General features: G+C 49.7%; 1 long non-coding RNA gene across 1 annotated transcript; it reads right to left on the bottom strand.

Moving 5' to 3' along the window:
- Positions 1-617: 617 nt before the first annotated feature.
- On the bottom strand, positions 618-1,937 carry LOC119086774. The gene is made up of 3 exons (XR_005090128.1): positions 1,713-1,937; positions 1,166-1,295; positions 618-1,041 (listed from the first exon to the last, which is right to left on the bottom strand). It is a non-coding gene; the product is annotated as an uncharacterized LOC119086774 (long non-coding RNA).
- Between the last annotated feature and the right edge of the window lie 7,913 nt (positions 1,938-9,850).

Below are 9,850 nucleotides of genomic sequence, written 5' to 3' on the forward strand. Positions count from 1 at the left end.
GTAAGTACCATGTTTCCAGGAACCATCTGTGCTGGAGCATGTGAGTGTGAGCATTAAAAGAAACCAGTGGAGATTATAGTAAGCAAGCATTATTTTGGCCTCCCAACTCCTGGCTATGCTACCTAGACCGTTGGCTCGGCACAGGACCCTTACATCGCATTGAGTTGGATCCCATCAGTGTCTCTGACTGCTGAAGGGGCTAGGAGCCCCCACCAGGCTTTTTCCTGCTTTATTTTGGGAAGGGAGTGGCACCCCCTGGGAAGGGCTGGGTGTGGCTTCCTCCCCACCAAGACTGAGCAGATAGTCTTTGTAAAGAGCTGCCCAGTCTGAAGTGGGAGGTTTGCCTGCAGAACCCTGACCGTGGCAGCCCCAAGCAAGGGCCTAATTACTAATTGTAATTTATCCCTGAGTTGGTGGTTTGTGGAGAGGCACCGGGGATTCTTCGCTGCCTGTGAGCAGCAAGAGGCAAAGGCAAGATCATTTATTTCTCCTTTCAAAAGATCCTTATGAGGCATGTCTTTTACAGCCACACACTCATTATATTTCAAATGCATTCAAGTATCCTTGATGTATTGCAAGGAGTCTGTTTTTTCTTTTCTTTATTTTTTTCATCGAAGTACTTACAAGAAAAATACATATAGGTAAAACCCGGGGAGCCTCTAAAGTGGGCTTTGCTGTCTTGCAGGGCGCACTGTTGTGGGGGCCACCCCTCGGAGACGGAAGTCACCTGACTCTGTGAGTATTGGCTAGAACAGGTAGGCCAGGCCATCTGTGAGGGCAGGGGGCTCTGAAGACTCTGACTGCAAAAGCTGCGGGACCCTGTCCTATCCCAGAAAATCTCCTCCCTAACCTCGCAGGACAGACGCCCTCATGATGCCGTCCCTTGACCAAAGCCACGGTCCTCCTGCCTCCACTTCCTGAGCGTCAGGTTTGTGCGTCACCACACCTAGGTTGTGTGGTACTGCGGGTAGAATCCAGAGTTGCCGTCAAGCGCTCTACCAACTGAGCTGCAGCCCAGCCCGGCAGCCCGCTGTGGAAACACTGAAATAATGTACCAGAGTTGATAAACCAACCAACTGCTGTCCCCAGTCCCCTGGGGGCCCCTCCTGCTGCTTCCCCAACCTCTCTAATGAACCCTCTCATTCCTAGCAAATAAATGGTTAACCTGTGGTGTCCCTGGGGGGAGGGGAGGGGAGGGGGTCTCCACTTCTGCTCCCATTAGCCGTTAAACATTTGGCTCCGCCTCCTTCCAGTTGTCCACAAAAAAGGTCTGTTTCAAAGGCTCTTGTTTTTAGCTAAAATGAAGAAAGAGAGATGAAGGAAAGGAGAGAGAGCACAAACATCGAATTCTATGCCGTCATTCAGCCATATTTGTATTGTACAAGAGTGACGTTTTAAGATATTATCTGCCAATACAAACAGCCCAACAAACACCATGGTCACCTGCTTTGGTCCCTGGCCCACCTGGTGGCACCTTCTGGCCCACCTGGCACCTTGTCTGTGGAGCATCAGTCTGAGAACCAAGACTCCAAAGCACCATTGTCAGAAAGTCCCTGCCCAGTGGGGCCCGTGGCAGCTGGACGCTAAAGCCACCCCCACCAGGATGCATTCCGTGCCCAGGCTTGGTCTGACAAAATCCAGCCGTACTTCTTGCTCAGTTCCTGGCCCCGCTGCTCCAGCCCAACAGGGCTGTTTCCATCTCCCAAACCTACCCGTGTTTTTCCATCTCCAGGCCACTGTTGACTCTGCGTCTGCCATGGGGCGGCTGTGTCCCTCGGCATGGGCATCTAAGTGGAGCTCAAAGCCACATGTCCCCTCAGAGCAGACTGGGGGCTCTAATCTCTTCCTTTCTCTGTTTTTGCACTGTCTTGTGGCTCATGTCTGTGGGAGCCCACAAAGGACTCCAGTTTATGGCTTGATTTCATCTTGACTCAAGGTCAGAGAGTCAAACTTCTCTTTGTTCTTTAAGGCTGCATGACAGGATGTTTTTCCAAAGGCATCAGTACTCTTCAAGGTGGGGTAACAGGATGTTTGACCAAAGGCACCATTACCAGGCTTCTTGAGAATAAGGAGGTGTTTACACTTGTTTGTACCTTGAACCACAGTGTCCTTGAGAGGGGGAGGTCTTTTGCCTCCACTCCTTTGGGTATAAAAAGACCCTGAGAAATAAACTCAGGGCAATTGTGGTATTGACTCAACCCTTCCAAACCTATTCTGTGTCTCTGTCTTTTTCTTTTATGACTATGTCTCTATTTTTCAGATCTATTACTTCTCAGTCCACACTCCACTATACAAAGGACTGTCAGAAGGTCGGGCTGGACTCAGCACATGTCCTTTTCTATCTAGTATTGCAGTTCTTTACATTCATGGTGTGTGTGTGTGTGTATGGGTGTATACATATACATGTTTACACACACACACACACACACACACACACACACACACACACGTCTGTGCATACCTGTTCTAGTTTGCCTTTCTGTTGCTGTGACAAAACACTGACCAGAATCAACTGGATGGAGGGAAGGGTCTATTCCACTTACAATTCCAAGTCATGGTCCATGATTGGAGAAACTCAAGGCAGGAACTCAAGGCAGGGACTTGATGTCAACCTGCTTGGTACTCCACCTCTGACCTACATTACCTCTGACCAAGGAACTCACTTAATAGCCAAAGAAGTACAGCAGGAACCATGGAAGGCGCTTCTTGATAGCTGGCTTGCAGACTGGCTCATTGTCAGCTAGCTTTCTTACACAGTTCAGGACCCTCTGCCTAGGGATGGTGCCACCCACAGTGGGCGGGGCCCTTCTACATCAGCTAACAATCCAGTCAGTCTCCCAGAGACACGCAGTCTGTAGAGGGGTTTTCTCAAGTGAGCTTTCCTCATCCCCTCTGCCCCTACCTCCTGTCAAGCTAACAAAACTCAAGCACAGCAGGCTAGCTCTCCCGCAGTGCTAGCCTGTGCTACCTTCATGATGTGGAGGTTCTCACAGCTACCCGCTGGCATTCTCCTCCATTCCAGCCGGACCAGGTGTCAACATCAGGAGATGTTCATATTCTGAGGACCCATGCTGCACTCCTGTAAGCCAGGTGTATATAGTGACTCTGTAGGATAATTTAGGTCTACAAAAGTCAGAGAAAGAAAGATATGACCACATGTCTCAAATCCTACCATCTCCATGTTTTATTTTACTCTGAAAGAATGTGGCCTCCTTGCTTTTGTTATAGTAGCTGACATTTGTTAACAAGTATAGATTAATTTGATGTAGTCAGTGTTCAAATGAAAGAGATGAAGGGGAAAAGGAGGAAGAAATGAGGATGTCATTTTAGCAACACAGATCTAGTAGTCATTCATGATTCGGTATGAATTTGTTAGATGGGATTGTCTTTCTGGTATTGATGTGGAATACCAGTTTGGATGCCCTGGAATTTCAAATGGGCAAAGTCAGTGTTAGCAAACGTATAGGATGAACACTTCTCAGTGAGGCATCCTGGATGGAGGAAGAGTAGTGAGAGGCAGGAACAAGCGAGGGGCAGACACAACACCAAAGGGGCAACATCTACAAAATATGTCCAAAGGGGAGAGGGGGGCGGAAGAAAGGAGGAGCCACCATGAGCATCATCGTACACCCTTGTCTGGTCTAGTTGTCACTTTGGTGAAATTGAGACAGAAGCCACACCCACACACCTACACACCCACAGCCTTCCCGATGCCATGTAGAGGTCAGAAGTCATGCCTAGGGATTGTTGTTCAGGAACCATCCATCTCATTTATAAAGACAGGGCCCTTCACTGGCCTGGATCTCAGCAGATAGGCAAGGCTGGCCAGCCCAGAGAACCCCACGGGTGTTCCTGTCCCCACCTCCCTCTCACTGCCTGACTTTTGCCAAGCAAAAGGGTGGCGGGGATCAAACTCACGCCTCGTGCTTGCCAAGTAAGCATTTTCCTGACGGAACCATCTCCCTAGCCACAGTTCTGTTTCTTTGTTTTTGTTTTGTTTGAGATAGGGTCTTATGTATCTCAGGCTGGCCTTGAACTCATGTAGCTGAAGATGACCTTGAGCCCTGGTCCTCTTGCCTCAGCTTCCCAGATGTGAGGACCACATGTGTCAGCATGCCCAGCTGCAAACCATTTTCCCCAGAACAGAAAGGCAGCCGTGGGGCTGAGAGATGACTCAGCAGATAAGATAGTGTCCCTGCTCTTCCAGAAGACCAGGGATTCTGACACTCTTTTCTGGACTCCATGGGTATCTGCACATACATGGCATTTACACACATGTACATAAATTTAAAAAAGAATATTTTTAACAGGCAGTCATGGAATAAAAAGCTCAATGTTCCCCTCAGCTTTAGCTACTACCAGCCCCACTTCATTAATCATTTAGAGGTCTAGACAGATGAGAAGCCATAGGGAACCAGAGAAATGGGAAGGCCCTAGGGAACATGCATCCCCACTGGATCTTTTGACAGACAAGAAAACTAAGACTCCAAGAAGGAAGACAAGGACAGCTCACCTAGATCACACAGCAAATTGGCTTTAATTGTCAATTTGGCACAGTATAGAGTTACCTTGGAATGGGGTCCTGGGGAGGGATTGTGTAAGGAACACATGTAAGGCCTAGGGTGAACAACCCTGGTCAGGAGTGATAAGCAATAGAATGATGTAAGTAAACCACGAATGGAGTAGTGATAAGCTATAAGCTATGTGTGGAAACCCAGCCAGGAAAGAATATAAAAGATGAAGCCTCAGACCCGACCAACAGAGCTCATCAGGCCCTCGCGCGAGACGACTCTCCTCTGGCAGAGACGTGAGATCCTGTCCCCAGTGCAGACGTGGCTGTCCTGAGGAAGGCTGACCCAAGATCCAGAGGAACAGACGTGGCAAGTCCTGGAGAGGTACTCCTGCTTCCATTTGGAAGACAGGATGAATAGTGCTTGTAATCTTACTGTGTGAATAAATGAGTGTTATACCAAGTCTGAATCAAGAGTGATTATTCCTCCCCCATAACTGGGGTATGTGCTCGCTACAGATTGGCTAGGCCAGGCTTGCTTGTGATTGTCTTGATAGTTGATTTGGGAAAACCCAGCTTACTGTGGGAGGCACCACTCCCTAGGTAGGGGTCCTGGCCTGTGTGGCAAGCCAGCTGTGCGGTGACAAGCAAGCATTCATTTCTCTCCGCCCTTGACTGTAGGCGAGGCGACTGGTTAAGTTCCTGCTGCTCTGACTTGCCCACAATAACAGACTGCAGCCTGGAACTGTCAGCTGAAGTAAACTTCTCTTCCTCCTAACTTGGTTTTTATCACGATATTTTACCACAGTAACAGAAATGAAACCAGGTTACTGTCCGGGGCCTCCAGGCACTGGATTCTGTTATAGAGTAGTGAAGGTCTCCCAAGGGTCAGATTGGCGTTTCCACCTATGATCTGGGATCCGGGATTTGTGGGGGTCCTGAGGGTTCCCACCCAGTTGTTACTGTCTAAGAAGAGGACCCTGTGTGTCTTTGTAAGCATGGAGAAGGCTTTGAGCCTCAAGAAGTGGGAGCGTTCATTTCAACTGGCTCACCTACAGTCACCAAGAGGGAGGCAATAACAACAGATGGGCACCCAATAGCATCTGCCCTCTGGGCACAAATAAGGCACCACTCAGAGTGTGAAGTCTGGAGCTAAACTGACCAAGTCCAAATCCTTGCCTCTGTTGCTTCCTAGCTGTGTGTCCTCAAGCTGGTTACTTTGCCTCTCTGTGCCTTAATTCTTTGGAAAACAGAATAAACTTAACCTCTTGTGCTATAAAGATGATACATTAGTATATGCAAAATATGCAAATAACATCAATATGGAAGAGACTCGTCCCCAGTTAAGGTGAGATGGCTGTAGCTGTTATTAGTTGTTGAATTCTCTCCGTATTTTACAGATGGAGACATACAAACAGCCCCTAGCCCTGACATCACTGCCTTGTCTAGTTTATGGTTATTCTAGAAGTGACCCTCAATTTTCAAACCTTAGGGCTTCACAAACCAAACAGCAGCCCTCCTACTTACGAAGACCAAAGTTCTCACCATCCTCCCCACTGACATTTCAAGCCTGCTAGACACGTTCCTCTGGAAACAGCCCCTGGCTGCTCCAAGCTGTCACCCAGCTCTCCTCATTCCACCCTCTGTCCCCACACCCTCGAGTCCCCAGGCTCCCAGAGGTGTATCTTTCTCCCTTCCTAGACTCTAGGGTAGGAGCCTTCTCTTGGTCTAGGCTTTGAGTTCTTCTTAAGAAACAAGATAGTACATGGACTAGGCAGTTTTCTGTCGAGGACCAAAACCAATAGAATGGAGTGGGGGAGGGAGAGAGGTAATAGATGAATATATATCATTTACTAGAATGTCTTACAAGCGGCAGGGACTGCAGAGCCCAGCAATGGCAGTCTGCATGCTGGAGAAGCTGAAACCATTAACTGTCCACTCCACAGTCCCAATCTGGTGCTAAAGAGGACTCCTGAAGAGTCTCTGGCCTTCTGGTCAAAGCTAGAGTCTGATGCTGGTAAAGGATGCAGTAGCAGTAGCAGCAGCAGCAGCAGCAGCAGCAGCAGACGTAGATGCACTCACCACCAAGACATGAAGCCACGCCAAAAAATAAATAAATAAATAAATAAAAGCCTGCTGATCTGGGCCAGTCATCAGAGGTGGTACCTCTCATTCCAGGCAAGGGCCTCCCCTCAGCTAATCCTTCTGTAAATGCCTTCACAGATCCACTCATAGGCTTGTCTCTTAGTTGATCCCAGATGTAATCAGGTTGATTATCAAGATTAACATCATGGAATCCCCATAGAATATTTCCTGTTTACTGAGCCACATGGAATTGGATCAAAATACCAATATACCTTTTGTCTACCCAAAAGGACTTTGCTGTCCAGCTGGAACAAAACTAACACTCTAAGACACTGGGGCGTCTAAATACCCCACAGGGACCAGGCTCCCAACTCGATGAAGTGACTGCTGGCCAACCACTCTCCATTCCTTAGAGCACCCACACACGCCTGCCTGCCTGGTGCTCCTGGTGCTCCTTGAGAGCCAGGGTCAGCATCCCGAGCCCATTGCAGAGCTGGGCAGCTTTGGAGTCTCAAATGCTCCCAAGTGCTTCTGCTGACCGAGCAAGTGAGCAAGTTTGTGCACAGCGTGAGAAGATTTGTGCTAACTCCTTTTGTTCCTTTCTCAGAACAACACCCTGGGGACCTTGGTGACAGCCTGACAACAGTCTGAGTCCTCAAGAGGCCACCCAGGCTGGGAAGCTGAGAGGAGAAGGCGCACAGGTTGAAGACACCGGGCAGGCTGGCCTAGAGGATAAACCGGTAATTAGCAAGATTCCCTGGAAGGGTAGTCGTGGTGAGGAAGGATGCCGCAGAGTAGAGATTACATGTGCCTCTGGGTCAAGCAGCTTGGCCGAGATGCCGGGAAGGGAGCTTTGTTCTAAGGAGCATCCTAAACAGACCCAACCGTGCAGACCGTTTCCTCGATCCCCAGAGTCTCGGCTGCTGAAGCCTGCACAATCTGCTACACTTGTCATCCCGGCTTCCCACGGCCACGGCAGATGCTGAGGTTTCCTGAGTGTGCACTCACGTCGGTCACTTCAGCCAAGCCTGAGATCCGCTCTGTAGGGATCATCCTGTCCGTATCTCACAGGTCAAAGGCCTCACAGGGACTCCTGCCTGTAATCCCAGCACTCGGGAGACTGAGGCAGGAGAATCATCATGACTTTGAGGCCAACCTGGGCTACAGAGTGAGACCTTGTTCCAAAATCAAAACAAAAGCCTTGGCCAATGGCTTCTACCTAGGAAGGTCAGCACTCTGGATCAGAGCTCAGAACTCACACGAGCCACTTTGGCTGGCGGGGAAACGGAGTCCTGAAGATTCCCGTCTTTGTGTTTTCTGGTGACAAAGCAGTTTGTCACCTGCAGCCATGATCTCTGTGTTCTTCCATCTGTCTTTATGGAGGCAGTAGTGAGAGTGTCTTTATGCACATGCATGTCTGTGTGCGTGTTATGCACATGTGTCTGTGTAAATGTGTCAATGTGATGTATGTTTATGCCTTTATCTGCTTCTGTCGTGTGTGTGTGTGTGTGTGTGTGTGTGTGTGTGTGTGTGTGTGTGTGGTGTATGTGTACAGTCACCCATGTGTAAGTGGGTGCTTTCAAAAGCTAGAAGAGTGCATCAGACCCCTGGAGCTACAGTTACAGGCTGTTGTGAGCTTCCCAACATGGGTGCTGGGAACCAAACTCAGGCCTTGTGCAAGCAAACACTCTTAACCACTGGGCCATCTCCCCAGCCTTTGTCTCTGTCTTTATGTGAGTGGAGTCTATGGACGAGAATGTATACACTTGTGTGTGAATGTGTATACTTGTCTGTGTGTACATGTGTCTCTGTGTGTGAATGTGTATACATGTATGTGCCTATGTGTGCCTGTATGTGTGTGCTCTGTGTGACGGTGAATATGCATGCTTGTCTGTGTGTGTGTGCACATGGCAGCATGCATGCGGTGCCCAGGGAAGAGCCAGAGCATCCCTTGTGCTATAGGCATGTTCTGTGCATGGCATGGATCCTTGGAGCGGCCATTGGTGTCCGAATCCCTCCTAAATGATAATCAGGTACTCTGGAGTTTTAAAAATCCCCATTCTCCACTCTGCCTGGTACCACACCAAGGGCTGAGCAGACACGGCCATCGTGCTGAGAATTCTTGTCAGCCTGTCACCGGGTTGTCCCCACTCATCCCTGGCCACTCAGGCATTCACACGCATTCCTGTTGCCCGCCTCTGTCACTCCCCTGCCCTGTTCTTGTTCAGGGAAGTGCATAGAATTCCTGGGTGCTGGGGCCCATCTAAGTGTCCCCAACTGTTAGCTGATCAGATGACAGTGTACGGTTGCAGAGCACCCTCCTGGGGCCCCTGACCCCCGTCATCTGCAGCAAGTTGCTAACACTGAGACCCATGATGTCTTGCTTGTAAAACCAGGAACACAGTGTCCCCTGAGAAGATGCAACATTTCCAAAACGGCTTCATGGGGCCAGCCCTGCACATGGCTGTCAGGCTCACGACAGCTGCCAGCGTTCAGAGCCCCAGACCCACTCTACCCCCTTCCCTGCCTTCTTCCTCAGAGGAGTGATGGCTCCTCTAACCTCACGTTCTCTTCCCTCAGTGCCCCCACCTCTGTACTTACGGCCCCTCTCAGACCACATACTCGGGCTCTGCGCAGCCAAAAGGCTCTGTCTAGTTGCCCTGTGATCCAGGAGAGGCTTGCTGGCAGCAGCATGACTGTCTGAGCCACCGTGCTATTTTTTGCTGGGGGCGGAGGTGCTGTTGGATGTGTTGGAGGTATAGAGGTATATACATATATATGGATGTGTGCACCGATACCCGCATATGCATGCTTGTTTGGGAGTGTGTGAAGAGTGTGGGGGGATCTGGGGCAGGTGTCACATGTATGTGTGTGGATGGACATCTGAGTATGTATGTCCTGTCCCCTAAAAGAAGATAGAAGCTCCTCTTCTCCCAAGCTCTCCATCTATTGATGAGCCTTCCCACGATTCCTGGAGGTAGTGGTGTGTGTGCATTGGGAGCTTCCCACAATTCCTGGAGGCAGTAGTATGAATTGGGAACTTCCCACAATTCCTGGAGGCAGAGGTGTGCATTGGGATCTTCCCACAATTCCTGGAGGCAGAGGTGTGCATTGGGAGCATCCCATAATTCCTAGAGGCAGAGGTGTGCATTGGGAGCTTCCCACAACCTGGAGGCAGTGGTGTGGGTTGGGTCCTTTAGAGCTCCAGGGATGGGTGTTCTAAGCCTTTACCAGCTAAAAGTCTTACCTTGAGGA

Source organism: Peromyscus leucopus, chromosome 16_21 (genome assembly GCF_004664715.2).
Source record: "Peromyscus leucopus breed LL Stock chromosome 16_21, UCI_PerLeu_2.1, whole genome shotgun sequence".
Lineage (NCBI taxonomy): Eukaryota > Metazoa > Chordata > Mammalia > Rodentia > Cricetidae > Peromyscus > Peromyscus leucopus.